At 43.8% G+C, this 17,993-nt stretch overlaps 1 long non-coding RNA gene across 1 annotated transcript in view; it reads right to left on the bottom strand.

Moving 5' to 3' along the window:
- Positions 1–17,993, bottom strand: part of LOC144226801 (uncharacterized) — a 497,259-nt gene that overhangs the window by 353,277 nt on the left and 125,989 nt on the right. The window lies entirely within an intron of this gene.

Raw genomic sequence — 17,993 nt, 5'->3', positions numbered from 1 at the left:
CGATCCAATCATCCAGAGGACGCCCCTAAGGATGGTGAGACAGGGCCTCATCCTTCCGGGTGTGAGAGTAGCACACCAAAGGGTTAGGGTTTGCCTCAGGGTCATATCCCTGGAAAGGAAGCTCGTGTTCTAAAGAAGAAACTCCAGCAGAGTCGTNGGTATGCGGAGCCACGGCCGGGGGGGGGGGCGGGGCCGCGCGGGCGGGGGGGGCAGGGGGGGGCCGTCAGATGGGGTCACTGCACACACGTGGACAAAACATCCTGCCACGCTCCCTGCCCTGATTATGGGCTGAGAGATGTGATCTTAAAAGCAGAGCTTACAGGAATAGCCAAATCCAGGATGTGGATCACACCTGGATTAGCTTCAGCAGGTGTTTGTAACCCTGGCCTCCACGTCCGAGCGCTGGTCACGAATGTCTGATTACACTACAGTGTCACTTGCCCGAGCACTGGCTGCCAGAGGGCTGGAGGGAGAGGGTCTGGCCATTTATCTCTTTTAGCCGGAGGCTGGCCCTGCTTCCCATCAAAGGTCTATTACCAGGACATTCCATTACTTCTGAGTAACTTAAATACAAAACACAGAACACAATGTTAAACAATCATATCGCAGGAATTTGTTTCTTCTTCAGAGATTGCTTGTAGAAAGAGCACGAACTTGGGCATCAGCCATCAGTCACACACACGTGTGCATGTGTGTGCACGTGCTGTGTAACAAAAGTTGTTCAGGTACAACTCCTCCTTCCCTGATAAAACCTCAAGGATCAGTTAGAGGTAGAAAAAGAAATTTAAATATCAATTAAGTTTCCAGGATCTGAAAGAAAGTAGAAGTCACAGTGTTTCTCTGGAGGATGAAATGGTATTTTTCTTGTTTCTCTGTGAACAAATTGATCTGGTGCCTAAGACCTTTCCTGGTCAGGAAATAGGTTTCCTTTCTTAGCCTCCGTTTCCATCCCAAACGAGAACTGTCGTGAGCTCAAATGTTTTTAGACAAGTGTCATTTTGCCTCCAAATCAGATCCCCCCCGGTGCCTGTTTCCACCCATCCCAGGCCCAGACATGAATGTGAGTTGAGACTCAGGTCTGACCCTGACACCCGGCTCAGTACCCTTAGGATCCCCTCACTTATGAAGAAAAGAGGCCATAGTGCATCTGTGGGGACCTAGCCTAAATCAGGCCGCAGACCAGTAAGATATCCACATTCTCTGTAGCCCTTACCGCACTCTCGGCTTCAGATGGGATGGGATCTTAACAACCTACTCTTGGGGCACAGGGCACATGTGGGCGGGGGCCTTACTGCAGGCTGATTACACTCCTGGACTATTCAGGAAACAATGTAAAACAAGCCCTTGTTTAGACAGCGACCTCTAATCCCTAGAGAGAGTGAAGAGTAGCAACTTTAATTTTCTTTAATTTTCCCCAAGAGGGGAAAGGGGATTTGTTGGCAACTGTTGGGTTGGCGCCACGGCCACCCCTCTGGCTGGTGGACCTCTTCATACCGTTGTCTCGCCCATTTACCCCCCACGGCCTCGCCTGGAGCCTTTCCCCCCGGGGCTTCTCCTTTTATTTCCCTTGATGTCAATTGCCCTCTGCTGTCAGACCCCTGAGGCCTATCTGGTTGTCCCCCAGAGGGACCTGCTTGGCTGCAGGGGCGGCTGCAGGAACGCAAGCCTGCCTTCTCCATGCGGAGTCAAGCATCTTCAAGGCAATCAGGCCGGTTCACCTCTAATACTGTCTCACACATCTTAGCACGAGCTCTGTCTCTGTTCTGTACCTGGGTGTGTGTCACTACAGCCCCCCTTCTGTCATTCTGACGAGATCTCCCAAGTCCCAGGACGCCTTCGTGGCTCAGTCAGTTAAGCATCCGGCTTTGGCCCAGGTCATGAGCTCGCGGTTTGTGAGTTCGAGCCCCGCGTCGGGCTCTGTGCTGACGGCTCCGAGCCTGGGGCCTGCTCTGGATTCTGGGTCTCCCTCTCTGCCTCTCCCCCACTTGTACTCCGTCTCTCTCTCTCTCTTTCAAAAAGAAATAAACTTTATATGTATAATATTTAATACATCAAATATTTACAAATATTACATAATATTACATGTTAGTATTTATATATCTCTCTTCCAAGTCCTGCCTCTCCTCCACCCCAACGGTGCGCCCGCAGTTCGCGGGAGGGGAAGCCCAGGAAGGCCCACGTGGGCGCGAACAGGGCCGGAAGCCTCAGTGAAGACGTGCCTTGCCCTGCGCCCCAGGACTTAGACACGCAGACCCGAGGGGCTAAAATCAGCTCAAATCCACCTAAGAAGTAACTCATTAATTATGATCGGTAAAGTCAGTACTGTAGTTTGCAAGGATTTGCTTTTAATTTGTTTTTTAAATATTTTTACTTATTTTTGAGAGAGAGCGAGACAGAGCATGAGTGGGGGAGGGGTGGGGAGAGAGGAAGACTCAGAATCCGAAGCAGCTCCAGGCTCCGAGCTGTCAGCACAGAGCCCGACGCGGGGCTCGAACCCACGAACCGTGAGATCATGACCTGAGCCAAGTTGGATGTTTAACAGACCGAGCCAGCCAGGCGCCCCTGGGACTTGCTTTTTTATATAACCAGTGTGTCCCACTTCACAATTTAGGGTTAAAAAACCTTATATCGTTTTCAATGTTCAAACTATGACGACGAACCCCAAATACTCACGTTGTTGGAAATACAGATTTTACTCTGAAGCCTCCACCGCAGGCCACTTAGACAATCTCGAGAGGAGCTAATCCTCCTGCATCAGTCGTCCTTGGTGCTTCTCCTGCCGCCCTCTGTCCAGGGCGCCACGCCGGCTGTCCCTGTCCCTGCGGGTCTCCGCGACTGCTGATTTCCGGATGCACGTGTGGGCGCGGGTGTGCGGGGCTGGCGGGGACCCAGTGCGATGGGCCTCCGGGACCGCACAGCCGCAGGGCAGGGCTCTGCTGGGCTGAGGAACCGCGGCGGACCCAGGACCAGCCTGCCTCGGAAACCGAGGGCTCTGGCGGTGCTGCTTCGTGCGCTGCTTGCAGCTGCTGCCCTGCGGCGTTTCCCGCCACCAGATGGCGGTGTTTCACTCTCCGACCTGCGCCGTCAGGGCCGTTTCCCGGCCACCAGATGGCGGTGTTTCACTCTCCGACCTGCGCCGTCAGGGCCGTTTCCCGGCCACCAGATGGCGGTGTTTCACTCTCCGACCTGCGCCGTCAGGGCCGTTTCCCGCCACCAGATGGCGGTGTTTCACTCTCCGACCTGCGCCGTCAGGGTGGCACACGGCGACAGTGCCGGTGGCTGCACACAGCGTTAGGCCTTCACGTGGATCATCTTCCCATGAAAATAAAGAAATGGTAAAATAAATGGAATCTGTATCAGGAGGGGACACAGCATCCGCCTTAAATCGTGCCTTGATTCAGCCCTCGTCGGAGAATATCTAGGCTCTGGGAGTGCAGCCCGGTCACTCATTTAGATCCTTCCTGGACAACGAGTTTCCTCCGAGGGGACCCTGTCGGCCTTTTCTGATAGCTGCTTTCACCTGTGCCCACTTCAGTCCATGAAACTTCTTTATCTGAAAGCTTTAAACCCTAGGGCGCCTGGGTGTCTCAGTCGGGTAAATGTCTGGCTCTTGATCTCCGCTCAGATGTCATCATCTCAGGTTCCTGAGTTCGAGCCCTACATTGGGCTACACAGTCAGTGCAGAGCCTGCTTGGGATTCTCTCTCTCCCTCTCTCTCTGTCCCTCCCTTGCTTGTGCGCTCTCTCTCTCTCAGAATAAATTTAAAAGCTTCAAAAAATAAATTAAAAAAATAAAAGCTTTAAAGCTCAAAGAGATACTTGTGTTCCATTTACCTTCCTGCCTGAAAAGGCTTTGGCTCCTAGAAAAAATTCTGCAAATTAGAAATGATCTATAAAGAGATGCATTTTGTCTATCTTTACAGATCAGGATTTCTAAGTTCTAGGCCTTTGCTGAGCCACAAAAGTGTGACACATCTCTTCTTTCAGAACAGTGAGTGGGGTTGGCTCACATCACGAGGAGGGGCCAGTGAGAGCTAAAGGATCTCTCTCAGGAGACGTAGAAAACCGCAGTCCTCTGTCTCACGAGAACATAAAATCTCCTTCTCCCGGGCCCTCGGGAGAATGCTACTTTGGAAATTTGAGGTTTTCAGTATGTGTTTATGTTCTATCTAGCATGACGGCCTTTCTCTGTGTTCCCGCATGTTCCCTTGAACAGGAGAGGAAAAGTGTGGACTTAAAGCTCTAGCAGAAGAACTGTTCCCCGACCTTCAGCCTCCTGACCTGTTACCAAGATATGTCTCTGGCTCTCCGCCATCTAAGACTTTTGTTTCGTTATTTGAGACTATAGCTATACTAGAAATAAATGACAGAGAATATCCACTTTTTTAAAAATATGGGTCTGTTGCAACACGCTTGTTTGATGCCTGTCAGTCGGCTTCGCACCTAAAGTTGCTCGGAAATGCTGCCCTGGGTCACCTTCCGCAGGGGGAAGTGAGAGGGACAGAATGGCCTGCCTGGGCCTCCATCTCCTTTCTGTCCATGAAGTGGAGGGGTCGGATGGGATGTTCTGTCTGGACCCCTCTGGTTTCAAATCCCATGCCTCCGTGGAAGCAAGTTATGTCGCACCTTGGGGGAGAGCGCGACAGAGTGCGCCACCCACATGGACTCACAGACGGAGATAAAGAGAAGGACCAAGAACACAGATGCTCAGAGCTGGGAGAGGTCCGAGTCCCAGGTGCTGCCTCCAGTATCGGGGTGGGCTTAGCGTCTGGGTGTTTGGGGCCAAACAGGGCATCATGCCTGACCCTTCAGGCCTTGGTTCATGATATATGAGTATCAATAGGTTTGAGCATTAGCATTTGCAGCTTAGGTTACCTTTTGTTACTTTCCTAAATCTATTTCATGGTTGCAATTTAACAACTGTAGAATGATAAGGGACCCAGACCATGTCACTCCAGGAGCAGGGATTACCCACCCATGGCCTTCTCACATGGCACCTTTGGAGGAAGAAGAGTGGGCAAGATGGCGGCATCTCCAGCAGTATCTACTTTGGAGCAGCTCTTGCACAGGACAGATTGACTGTTTTCTGACAACCAACTTAGAATAATCACCAAGGTTAATGCATTACTCGAACAGTTTTGGGTGAGAAAGGAACTATATTCAAAGAATATAGCCCTGGGTGGCTCAGTGGCTTAAGTGTCCAACGTTTAATTTCATCTCAAGTCATGATCCCAGAGTGGTGGGATCCCAACCAGCATCGGGCTCCGCGCTGAGTGTGGAGCCTGCTTAAGATTCACTCGCCCTCTGCCTCTCCCTTCTTACACATATGCTCTCTCACTCTCTCAAAAATGAAAGCAAGCAAGCAAGCAAGCAAGAAAGGAAGAAGAAAGAAAGAAAGAAAGAAAGAAAGGAAGGAAGGAAGGAAGGAAGGAAGAAAGAAAGAGAAAGAAAAAATTTTAATCCTCTAAGATTTTAAAATAAACTTCTTTTTAAACATTAAGTTTATATATCCTAATTTTAGAACTTCAGTCTTTTATTTTGTCCTTTGAGAATGTTCAGTTAAGCACTTGGGGAATATTTTACTTAAGGAAGAAAAAAATCAGGATGAAAAAACCGTATTGAATCTAGTTCTACTTCAAAACTCAACCTTCTCTTTGAGATTCAGTCTCTCTGCTCGTTCTCACCAACAGCAGCCAGGGGACCTCACCTACCCCAGCTGGAAAACTGACACTTGTCCTCATCTGTGGCGGAGTTTACTGGCCCTAAACCCCTAACCCTCACCTTAAAACCTCTTTGCAAATACAATGAGACGACCTCAGGATTGACATTATTCCAACTTGGTTTTTAATTGTTCTCCAGGGGTAGGAGCCATTTCACTTGTAAATTTACCTTTTCCAAGATTGAATGGATTGCTTTCTCTTTTTTCTTCTCTTTTTTTGGTTACAAATTTATTTATTTTCTTGTGATAAGTACTTTTAAGATCTACTGCCTTAGCAACTTTCAAATATGCAATATTTATTGTTATAAATATATAAACTGTTATTTAACAGTTTTATTAAATATAGTTGCCATGCTGTACATTACATCCCCATGACTTTATTTCTCTTATAACTGGGAGTTTGTGCCTTCTGACCCCCTTCACTCATTTCACCTGTCCCCTGCCTCCCGTTTCTGGCAACCACCAATCTGTTCTCTGTAACTAGGGGCTATTTTGGGGGTGGGGATAGGGTTGGTTTTGTTTTTGTTTTTTTTTTATTAAAAAAAATGTTCTTTTCTAATGTTTTATTTATTTCTAGGAGAGAGAGAGACAGCGTGAGCAGGGGAGGGTCAGAGAGAGAGGGAGTCACAGACCGAAAGAGGCTCCAGGCTCCGAGCTGGCAGTCAGCACAGAGCCCACGCGGGGCTCGAACCCACGAACCGCGAGATCGTGACCTAAGCGAAAGTCGGACGCTTAACCGACTAAGCCACCCAGGCGCCGCAGTTTTGTTTTTGTTTTAAGATTCCATATATAAGTGAGATTATACACTTTCTTTGTCTTTCTCTGTCTTATTTCACTCAGCCTAATGCCCTCAAGGTCTATCCATGTTGTTGCAAAAGGGAAGACTTCATTGTATATAAATAGCACATTTTCTTTATCCTTTCATCCATCAATGGACACATACGTTCCTTATCTTGACTATTGTAAATAATGCTGCAATGAACGTGGGTACATACAGCATTTAGAATTAGTGTTTCTGTCTTCTTTGGATAAATATCCAGAAATGGAACTTCTGGGTCCTATGGTAGTTACATTTTTAATTTCTTGAGGACCTTCCATACACTGTTTTCCACAGTGACTGTACCGATTTACATTCCCACCAACCATAACAAGGGTTGACTTTTCTCCAAACTTTCTCCAATACTTAATTCTTGTCTTTTTGATAACAGCCATTCTAACAAGTGTGAAATGATATCTCCTTGTGGTTTTGATTTGAATTTCCCTGATGATGAGTGAAGTTGAGCACCTTTTCATGTGTCTGTTTGCCATCCGTAGATCTTCTTTGGAAAATGTCTATGCAGTTACTCTCCCATTTTCTAATCAGTATCTGACATTTTGCTATTGAATTATATGAATTCCTAAACATTTTGTGTATTAATCCCACACCAAATATATGATTTGCAAATATTTTCTTCCATTCCATAGGTTGCCTTTTCACTTTGTTGATGACTTTCTTCGCTGTGCAGAAGCTTTTAGTTTAAAGTAGTTCCACTTGTTTAGTTTTGCTTTCATTACTTTTGGTTTGTTATCAAATCCAAAAAAAAAAAAAAAAATCATCACCAAGACCAACCTCAAGGAGCTTATATTCTGTGTTTTCTTCCAGGAGTTTAACAGTTTCAGGTTTTATGTTCAAATCTTGAATTTATTTTGAGTTAATTTTTGTGTCTGCTGTTAGATAGTGGGCCAGTTTCTTTTTCTTTCTTTTCTTTCTTTCTTTCTTTCTTTCTTTCTTTCTTTCTTTCTTTCTTTCTTTCTTTCTTTCTGGCATGTGACTGTCCAGTTTTCTCAATACCATTTATTGAAGATTGTTGTTTCCCCATTGTGTATTCTTGGCTCCTGTCTCATAAATTAACTGACCATAAATGCCTGGGTCTATTTCTGGGCTCTCTGTTCTACTCCATTGACCTATGTGTCTGTTTTCATGTCAATACCATACTGTTTTGACATATAGCTTCATAATATAATTTGAAATCAAGGAGAATAATGCCTCCTGCCTTTTCAAGGTTGATTTGACTATTTGCACTTTTCTAAAGTAGTTCTATGCAAATTTGGGGGTTTTTTTCTATTTCTGTGAAAAATGGCATTTAATATTGATAGTGATGTACATTGCTTGTGGTAGTGCAAACATTTTAACAATGTTAATCCTTCTGATTCCATGAACACAGAATACCTTTGCATTTATTTGTATCTTCTTCAATTTCTTTCATCCGTCTCTTATAGTTTTTGGTGTACAAGTCTTTTGCCTTCTAGATTAAATTTTTTCCTAAGCCTTTTTTTTTGGATGCAATTAAAAGTGGGATTGTTTTCTTAATTTCTCTTTCCAATGGTTTATTACTGGTATATGGAAATACAACAGATTTTTGTATTTTGTTTTGTATCCTGGAAATTTACTAAATCAGTCTATTAGTTTATACCTGGAAAATCATAAAAGCGTTTTTTGAAAACACATATTCAAAGACTAGATGTAGCAACCCCTGGAAGCCCACTCTGAAACAATTTGCCACTTTACACATCATAACACTGTCGGCTGAAAGAGAAGTGTGGAGGCAACCAGGCTTTACATCTAGTTGTACAATAGGTTGTTTTGCAATTATGGAAATTAGTTGAGTTTATACAGAATCACAATCTCCTTAAACCTNCTCTCTCTCTCCTAGAAATAAATAAAAACATTTAAAAAATTTAAAAAAAAACTATTTAAAAAAAAATAAAAAAAAAACCTGAGTTTTTAACTCAGATATTAGAACTATACCAAGGAATTCGAAAGTGTGATTGGATGGCCTTTGAGAAATGATTCAATCTCTACCATATTTACTTATCAGTAATAAATGCTATTTATTCATTACGCTTAAAAAGAGATGCTAAAATACCTATATAAGAATCATGGGGGCACCTGGGTGGCTCAACTGGTTGAGCATCTGACTTCAGCTCAGGTCATGATCTCACAGCCCGTGAGTTCAAGCCCCACCTCAGGCTCTGTGCTTGGAGCTTGCTTTGAGTTCTGTGTCCCCCCTACCCCCCACCCCGCTTCTCCCCTCTCCTGCTCATGCTCTGTCTCTCTGTGTCTCGAAAATAAACAAACATAAAAAACTTCTTTAAAAAAGAATCATAAGGCTACCTAAATCACTCTAGTCAAAGAATCTAGAGTTCTCTAGACTCAAGATGCCTTATATGGAATATATATATATCTCAGCTTTCTACTGGGCATAAAGCAAAACCACGAAATTTTGGTGCAGATAAAAAAAATCTATAAATATAATGACCTATATAGACCATACAGTCATGATGCTGGTAGTCTTTTTTTATTGTTGTTATTTGGAGAGGCAGCTTTTTTAAACACAGAAAATGGCATGAAATATACCGTTTCAACTTTTAAAATTATTGTTTGAGAAGTCTGAAAATATTCGAAATAGAATTTCTCAAGGAGGTTAGAGTCAGGTTTTACTTGTCTTCATTTCTCCTTCTATTCAGAGAGCAAATACATCATGAAGTTAAAATTAGTTATTCAAAGCCAAAAGGTGAGAAAGAGGAAAGTAACACCAATATGCTTACATGGTTTCCAGCATGTAATCGGTGTTATAAGAATATTGTTGGTGTAGCAATGCCCACCCCCACCCCGTCTCTTCCTATGTCCCGCATCACAGTTTTGGGATTATTTTACTTCAGTTTAGGAATTTTTTTCCCCTACCGTCTATTGAACTGATCATTAACTTGAATCACAGCGGTTGGCATATTAGTCAGCAAGACGTCTCCTTCTCCCATTCCACCAAATTCCTGGCTTTGTAGGTGCTTGGCTGAAAAAATAAGGAAGCTTTGCATTTGGGTTTTCTCGCTGGGATAAGATGGTCTCTTGACTCACACATTGTCATTCCCTTGAATTGTTTCACTTCCTGATCTTTGGGGATTTGTAAGGTGCATCATAGTTTCAGAATATTTTAATTGCATATGGGCTTGCTTCGCCTACTCTGGACTCTGACTCACATGTCTAAGCATTTGTTAATTTTCCTCGAGAGAACACATTTCTCATTTCCTTTAGACAGGTCTTTTCCTCTTCTTCTCAAGGTGTTCCAGGTGCTCTGATTGACTGTTCATTTAACCTGAATTAATTTAAAATGTGTCTGTTTCTTTTTAATTAATTCACCTGAAGTCACTTCCAGCTTTTTTTTAAAAAAAATTTTTTTTTAACATTTATTCATTTTTGAGAGAGAGATAGAGTGTGAGTTGGGGAGCGGCAGAGAGAGAGGGAGACAGAATGCAAACAGGCTCTGTGCTATCAGCACAGAGCCCAACGTGAGGCTCAAACCCAAGAGCAGTGAGATCCTGACCTGAGGCGAAATCGGATGCTTAACCGACTGAGCCACACAGGTGCCCCACTTCCAGCTTCTTTTAAGGTCCTATCCTTCTGTAATAACCAGTACTTCCTTCCAGAGCAGCCCCCTACCTGGCCCTTGCTATGGTATTTTCTGTCATTACAGCTGCATTACATCTACAACCTAGATATTAAAAAATGGAATGAAAGGTTGAATTTCTATTTCAGCAGGGAGCACCTGGGGTGGGTCAGTAGGTTAAGCATTTGACTCTTGATTTGGATTCAGGTCACGATCTCGGGGCTTGTGAGTTCAAGCCCCGCATCAGGCTCTGTGCTGACAGCATGGAGTCTGCTTGGGATTCTTTCTCTCCCCCTTTCACTGCCCCTTCCCCCGCTCGCTCTCTCCCTCTCTTTGTCTCTCTCTCTCAAATAAGTAAATTTAAAAAGATGTCTATTTCACCAGAACTATATCCCACTATAAGTAATCATCATCGAAAGGAGCAAATTCCTAGGTCAGTCAAGGTTGTTTGTGATTTAGCTTTTTATTACACTTACAGCTTTATCTCCTCTCCCATCACCTAAACCTTTGGCTTTCAACCCATTTTCTAAAACACAGACTTCCTAGTTAAATTTGCATTTCAGATAGACGACAAATTTTTTTTTTGGTGTAAGTTTGTCCCAAGCAATATTTATTTTGCTAAACTGGCAATCCTATCCCTAACCCCTTTGTGGAATCAATCACTGCCTCTGAATTCTCACATCACTTGTTTCTTTTGTTATAAAATATATTTCACCCTTCCTAGTTTTACAGTAAACTTAGAGATCTGCCTCTTCTATAACTCTAAAAAAATTTTGAAGGTAAGAATTGCCATCTACCTCCCTTTTTTTTTTTTTGCAAATAGTGCTCATGAATGTCATTTTTATTGAATGGAATTTGGTATTCTACTACATTGGTTCAGGGTAGCCTCTTACTTCAGATAATATCCTATGCACTTCTTTTCAGCCCTAAAATTTGGGATCAATATGCTTGCTCTAAATAATAACAAAATTTACTGAGTCTATTCTCTGTGTGCATACAGTACTGAACTGCTCAGTTCATGGGGGCTGGGACCACGTCTCTTTAATTGACCAACACGTATGCAAAGATTGCCACAATGATCAGATTATAAAAAGTGCACAATATTTTTAAATATACATTTCACATGTATTATGTCATTTATGCCTCTGTAAACCCCTATAAGATCAGTACTGTTGTACTCACTTTTTTGGAGGATGAGAAAAATAAGATTTAAAGAGGTCATGAGGGGCACCTGCGTGGCTCAGTCGGTGAAGCGTCCGACTTTTGATTTTGGCTCAAGTCATAATCTCATGGTTCATGAGTTCCAGCCCTGCATCAGGCTCTGTGCTGACAGCAGGGAGCCTGCTTGAGATTCTCTCTCTCTCTCTCTCTCTCTCTCTCAATAAATAAATAAAACTTTAAAAAATTTTAAATTAAGAAATAAAGAGGTCATAAGAAACAAAATAATAGCTTTGGTTGATATGTCCCTGAAATCCATACTTTTAAGGATTTTATCATATGATATACGCAAGTATTGTTGCCTTTTAAAAATCGACATTCTATCTCAAGCCAGACTCAAGCACCCTTGAAAAGGTTCTTGTGAACAGAAGAATGTGCTTTGCAAATGTTGGAACTAGTCTTAAAAATTAGGTAATTTGCTCAGGTGAGTGGCCAAGCTAGAGCTGGAGGGATCTGAGTCTGCCGGACCTCAGGGTCCTTGCTTGACACAGGCTAACTTCCCAGACAGTGCTGGTCCCTGACAAACCCCTGGACTCTCAGAGACTATAAAAAATCACTGAACTGCTACTTGCTACAGATGCGACTTGCTGTCTAGCATCTGGGTACTGATTCATCCATCCTTCAACCAGTTTTCCTTCGCCTGCTGCGTGGCCCAGTCTTTTGTCTTCCCTGCGTTCCTTGGCTTCAGGGAAAATCTTTTCTCGAAGACAAATTCTGTGGTTCTGTGGGAGCTGCAGTCCTCTTGAGAGATCCGACACCTGAGGGCGCCATTGAGGGGCCTGAGGGAGGCTGACCATGCCATCCAGTCCAAGTGCCTCAGCCCCTGGCCATAGATCATAATGCCCTTAGGTGACTGAACCAAGATTCTGAGAATTTATACCGATGAGAAAAGGGAGGCTTGCACAGGTTATTTGCCGAGGTCTCACAACCAGTGAACGGTAAGGTTAGGACTCCAATCCTGTATTAACTCCAAAGGTAAGTGACCCAAAGACTGACCCTTGGCTACAAAAAATTGACAATAAAACACAACATCCTACAAATAAGTATTAAGGCAAGAATAACCTACAAAAGTTGTTAGGTAAAATGTAACATGTTCAAAAGCAAGTTAAAGAACATGTAATTATGTGTGTCCTTAAGATTGTAATATTGTGTTGTTACTCTCCTGCTAAAACCTGGGATATAACTTGTCTATTAATAATGCTATTCTTGGGTGCCTGGGTGGCTCAGTCAGTTAAGTGGCCAATTTCAGTTCAGGTCATGATCTCGCGGCTCCTGAGTTCCAGCCCCTCATCAGGCTCTGTGCTGACAGAGCTCAGAGCCTGGAACTTGCTTGGGATTCTGTGTCTCCCTCTCTCTGCACCTCCCTTGCTCATGCTCTGTCTCTCTCTCTCTCAAAAATGAATACACATTTTAAAAAATCTTTAATAATACTCTTCTTTCTCCACCCAGAAAATCACCTTATACAACTGGTTTAGCTACTCTGGAGATGTCCCAGCAGGAAGTTGGATAAGCAGGTTCAAGCTTGACAGACAGATCTGGACTACAGATAGGTAGGCAAACTCTTTAAGGCAAGTTGGAGGGTGAAGAAAGAATGATTTTATTAACAGATGAAATAGGAACACAACACAAGACCTTACTGCTTCTCATCTTCTTCACATCTTGCCTTCTCATGATGCCAAAAGGAATCTACTTAAAACTTGACTTTGAACACAGTACCCTTTTGCCTTAAAATCTGATGATGATTCTGATTACCTAGAAGATCAAGGCCAAGCTCAGGCTCAGCTCTCACCCAACCCTTACATCCCATTTCCGGGACCAGCAACATGGAACAGATGATAGTTTCTTTCACGCCTCCTGGCAGGCACTCAAGAGCTGTGTTGTTTCTTATTTCAGCACCTTTGATCACCATGTCTATTCTCTCGGCAAAGCTCTTTCCCCTGTCTCCACACCTTACCACCTCCCTTACTACCATCTGCCTTGCTAACAACTTCATCTTTTAAGACACAGTTCAGAAGTCTTCTTCCCAGTAAGTCTTTTCTAACCCCCCAGACTGCACTGGGTATCTCTGCTCTGAGCTCTTATAATACGAAGTGCATATCCTCATTAGTGTTCTTTCCACATGAGTAGTATAATTACCTAAAATTATTCCCTAAGTTCCATGAAAGTTCTCCAAGTTTTACCAAATAGCTTGGTGCCAGGCCTAGTAAACACTCAGTCAATAACTGTCAAGTCAACATATGCAATTCATGTGAGATGCATACATTACTGAGCACCTACTATGTGGCAGGCCTGGAGCCTAAGGACCCAAACAGATAAAGTCCTTGCTTTCATGTCTTCCAACTATAGAATGGTGATTGTGTTCATTTTCTATTGCTGCTGATGCAAAATATTACATGTTTCGTGACTTAAAACAACTCAAATGAATTATGTCACAAGAAGTCCAGATACAGGGTCGGCTGTTTGCTCCAGATTTCCTGAAGTGCAAACCAGGATGTCAGCCAACCTAGGCTTTTATCTGGTGGCTCTGGGGGAGAAAATGCTTTTAAAGGTAATTTAGATTGTTGGCGCAATTCAATTCTTTGCAGCTATGGGGGTGAGGTCCTCAGCTTGTGGGCTATGAGCCACGAATCTCTCTTAGCTCCTTAAGGCCGTCTGCATTCCTTGTCACTTTGTCCCCCTGCTTCCTGCCATTCCGGCCACCAGTGAATCTCTGACTTCCGTTTTGCTACGTCTCTACTGCTTCCGGCCTGAGAAAGCTCTCCACTTTCAGGGGCACGTGCAACTAGGTTGGGCCCCCCTGGACAATCCAGGATAACTTCCCACTCTTGAAATCTGTATCCTAGTTACCTCTGCTAGGTCCCTTTTGCCATATAACATAACATATTCACAAGTTCAAGGGCATGAACGTTTTTTAGGAGACCATTATTCTGCCTACCACAGTAACCATTCTTCTAGAATTATTTCCCTCACTCAGGTGATTTGGAGAAATATCTCACATTATATCTAAATTTATTTTGGCTACTGCATTATGTTTTGTTTAATAATAAGGAGACTAGAGGGGCAGCTGGGTGGCTCAGTTGGTTGAGCGTCTGACTTCAGCTCAGGTCATGATCTCGTGGTTTGTGGATTCGAGCCCCACGTTGGGCTCTGTGCTGACAGCTCAGAGCCTGGAGCCTGCTTCAGATTCTGTGGCTCCCTCTCTCTCTCTGTTCCTCCCTCTCTTTCACTCTCTCTCTCTTTCTCAAAAATTAATACATATTAAAAAAAATATTTTTTAAATAAGGAGACTAGAATTTCTTTGAATGGCTATTCTGAGCCAGACCTTATTAGTTAATAGAAAGAAGGGTTGATTATGGATTCACAGAAAGGAAGATATAAAATAGGTAATTGGTAAACTTTGTAAATGGATTGAGAACAGGCAGCAAATGATACAAGCGCAATGCGGATGTCTATTTTATCTAGCAGCAGAAGAATATGCGGCTGAACAATTAACTGTATTTAATGTTATTCCAAGTAGGATGTTTTCCTGAAGGTTATTAATCTACCATTAAAAGTATAAGATCATTTCCTATTTTTGCATGCCACTGAATCTCTTGTTTGAAAGTAATTGAAATTCCCTTTTCTCCTAAAACTTCTTCCAACATCACAAAAATCATGAACCTTTAAATCTATTAACTAGAAATCTGAATAATATTAAACATCAATTCAAAAATACAGAATTTTAGAGGGTCTACTACTTGCTGGGGATTTACGCTAGATCCAGAAGACACAAATATAGATCGGGCATACTCCCTGCTGACAGGAAACTCATAGGCATCTATATGAATAAATTACAAGACCGTGCATCCGGGGCACTGGGAGAAGCAAGCACAAATGGAGGGAAGGGTTTACTCTAAGAAGTAGTAAGAGAAATGTTTTATGGTGTTTCTTTTTAGATTTTTAAAGAGTTAAATATTTTAGAGGAGCTTCAGGGTCACAGGAAAATTGAGAGGAGGGTAAGGAGATTTCCCATATGCCTTCTGACCCCACGTCTGCAGTGCCTGCCCCATTATCAACATTCACCAGGGTGGGTGCATTTGTCACATCAATGAGCCTCCACTGACACATCGTAATAACCCCAACTCCGTAGTTTACGGTTCACTCTTGGTGTTGTACATTCTATGGGTTTGGAAAAATGTATAATAACACGTAGCCATCATCATAGTATCATACAGAGCATTTTCATTGCTTCAAAAATCCTCTGGGCTTTGCCTATTTACCCCTCCCTGCCCATCCCAACCCCTAGCAACCACTGGTCCTTTTACAGTCTCCATAGTTTTGCCTTTCCCAAAATGTCATACGGTTAGAATCAGAGAGTACGTAGCCTTTCCAGGCTGGCTTCTTTCACTTTGTCAGAAGCATTTAAGTTTCCTCCACACCTTTCCGTGGCCTGAAGCTCACTTCTTTTTATCGCTGATTAAAATTCCGCTGTTTGGATGTATCACAGTTTACTTGTTCATTCATCTGCTGAAGGAACATCGTGGTGGTTTCCGGGTTTTGATAATTATGGATAAAGCTGCAATATGCCTCTGTGTGTAGGTTTTTGTGGGGACATAAGCTTTCAACTCTTTTTGGATACATACCCAGCAGCGCAACTGTTGGGTCACAAGGTAATAGTATGAGTATGTTTGGGTTGTTTAGGTTTTGCAGGCTTTTCTGGTTTTGAAGGAGGCATAAACAAAGGCACTGAAGTACAAACAGGCACAGGTATTTGGAGAACTCTAAGTATGGCTGGAGGGTAAAGAGCAAGGGTCCTGTGGTGAAATTAAGGCTAGAAGGTTGGCAAGTGTCAGAGCCTATCATGCTATGCATTTTTTCTACTGAGATGAAATGCCAACAAAAACGTTTTCATCGAGGAAGATACGATTGGACTTCCACTTTGGAAAGGTTATTTTGGCTGCACAGAAGAGAATGGGTCTGGGTTGGAGGCCATCTGTGGGCTGGAAAACCAGTTTAGATTAGATCGTGTCCCAAGGACGAAAGCCTAAACCAATGCCTTGGAAATGACGACGCAGAGCAGTGGAAGGAGTAGAGAGATTCGGCAGTAGGAATCATGAGACTTCATTCATGACTATCTAAGCGATGGCGGTAGACAAGGGAGGGAAGGGAAGGGCGAAGGAGAAAGAGGAGTTGACAGTTATTTGAAAATTTCTGACGTGGGAGGAACATCTGAAATCACGAAGTCTGACTAAATTGGGGAATAAAGGAAAACAAGGGGAGAATAGATGGTGACCAAGACTTTCTGCTTGACCAGACTTTATTAGGTGTCCGTGAGCCCTCCTCTCGAGGCTTTCTACCTGGGCACCATCTCTGGCCTGCCAAGTCCAATTTTAGTCAGAATCCTAAGTCAGTTTGGAGAGAATCTCAGCCTTTAAATCTGTTCACCCTTGATATCTGATCAAATTCCTCACCCCTCACCTTTGATCTGTGATCTCACTGGTCTGCCGTCGGCCAGAATCCCGTGAAATCAGTTAGGCAAGAATCACCTCTAACCCTAATGTCCTCTCTTAGCAATTTTCTACCCACTGATCCCTCTCACTCGGCTCCTTGGCTATACATTTCCAGCCGTCTTAGATGTGTTCATAGTTGAGCCCAATCTCTCTCCTCTATTGCAATAGTCTGAACACCTATAGCCACAGCCCTGAATAAAGTCCTCCCTATAGTTTTAACAAGTGTAAGAATAACTTTTTTAACGAGGAGAAACCGCTCCAGAACTAAAGTTACTTCCAAACACCTCTAATTTGTCACAAACATCTTTCAACTATTGTGCAAGTAAATAATATGGATTATGTGCTTCAGGGGTTTTACCACACATTGCGATGTAGGCAACCCAGCCATCCGGGCCCCCAGAGCCTAGCAAGAAAGCCACGGGCTTGTTAATTAAAAAAAATTTTGTGTGTGTATATATATGCGTATATATACATATATATATAACACCCACCATGTCTGACAGCTCATAAATTCCTTCCTTAAAGATCTTACAATAACTTGCAGCATGCTTACAGCACGGTGAGCCTGAAGGGAAGAGTCTAAGTCTTCGTAACATTTGGAGCCTACTTTTCTACGTTTCCTAACCTCAATTTAACTGCAAGGTCAGTTCAGAAGAAAGGAAGCTGTGGTAACTGCCCACACTCACTGCTGCAGCGTGAGAGCTGCCTGACACATAAGCAGTGAGCAGGACTGTTCTCACAACACTTGTTTAAGCGTCCACTTAAAATTGAATTTCATATTATTGCCACGTGTTCCAAAATGCTTTTTATTTTCTTAAGCATTGAAACATGTAAAAGGCATGTTAACAGCTCACGGACGTGCACAAACAGCCGGCGGGCCCGCTACGGGCTGCAGGAGGCCGCTCCAGGGGCGCGCGCACGCCGTCGGAGCTCCAGCGGGGGCGCGCACGCCGTCGGAGCTCCAGCGGGGACGCGCACGCCGTCGGAGCTCCAGCGGGGGCGAGAGGCGCGGGACGAATACGCCGACCTCGCGGGCGGACTTCCAATCCGACAGTAGCAAGTGGAAGCGCTTTCCAACAACGCGGTGGCCATGCCCGGGAACGGCGGCCGGGAGGGGAAGGGGCGCGGCCCACACCGCTCACCA

This window comes from Crocuta crocuta, unplaced genomic scaffold (genome assembly GCF_008692635.1).
Source record: "Crocuta crocuta isolate KB4526 unplaced genomic scaffold, BGI_CrCroc_1.0 scaffold103, whole genome shotgun sequence".
Classification (NCBI taxonomy): Eukaryota; Metazoa; Chordata; class Mammalia; order Carnivora; family Hyaenidae; genus Crocuta; species Crocuta crocuta.
This window is presented reverse-complemented; position numbering and strand designations above follow the sequence as displayed.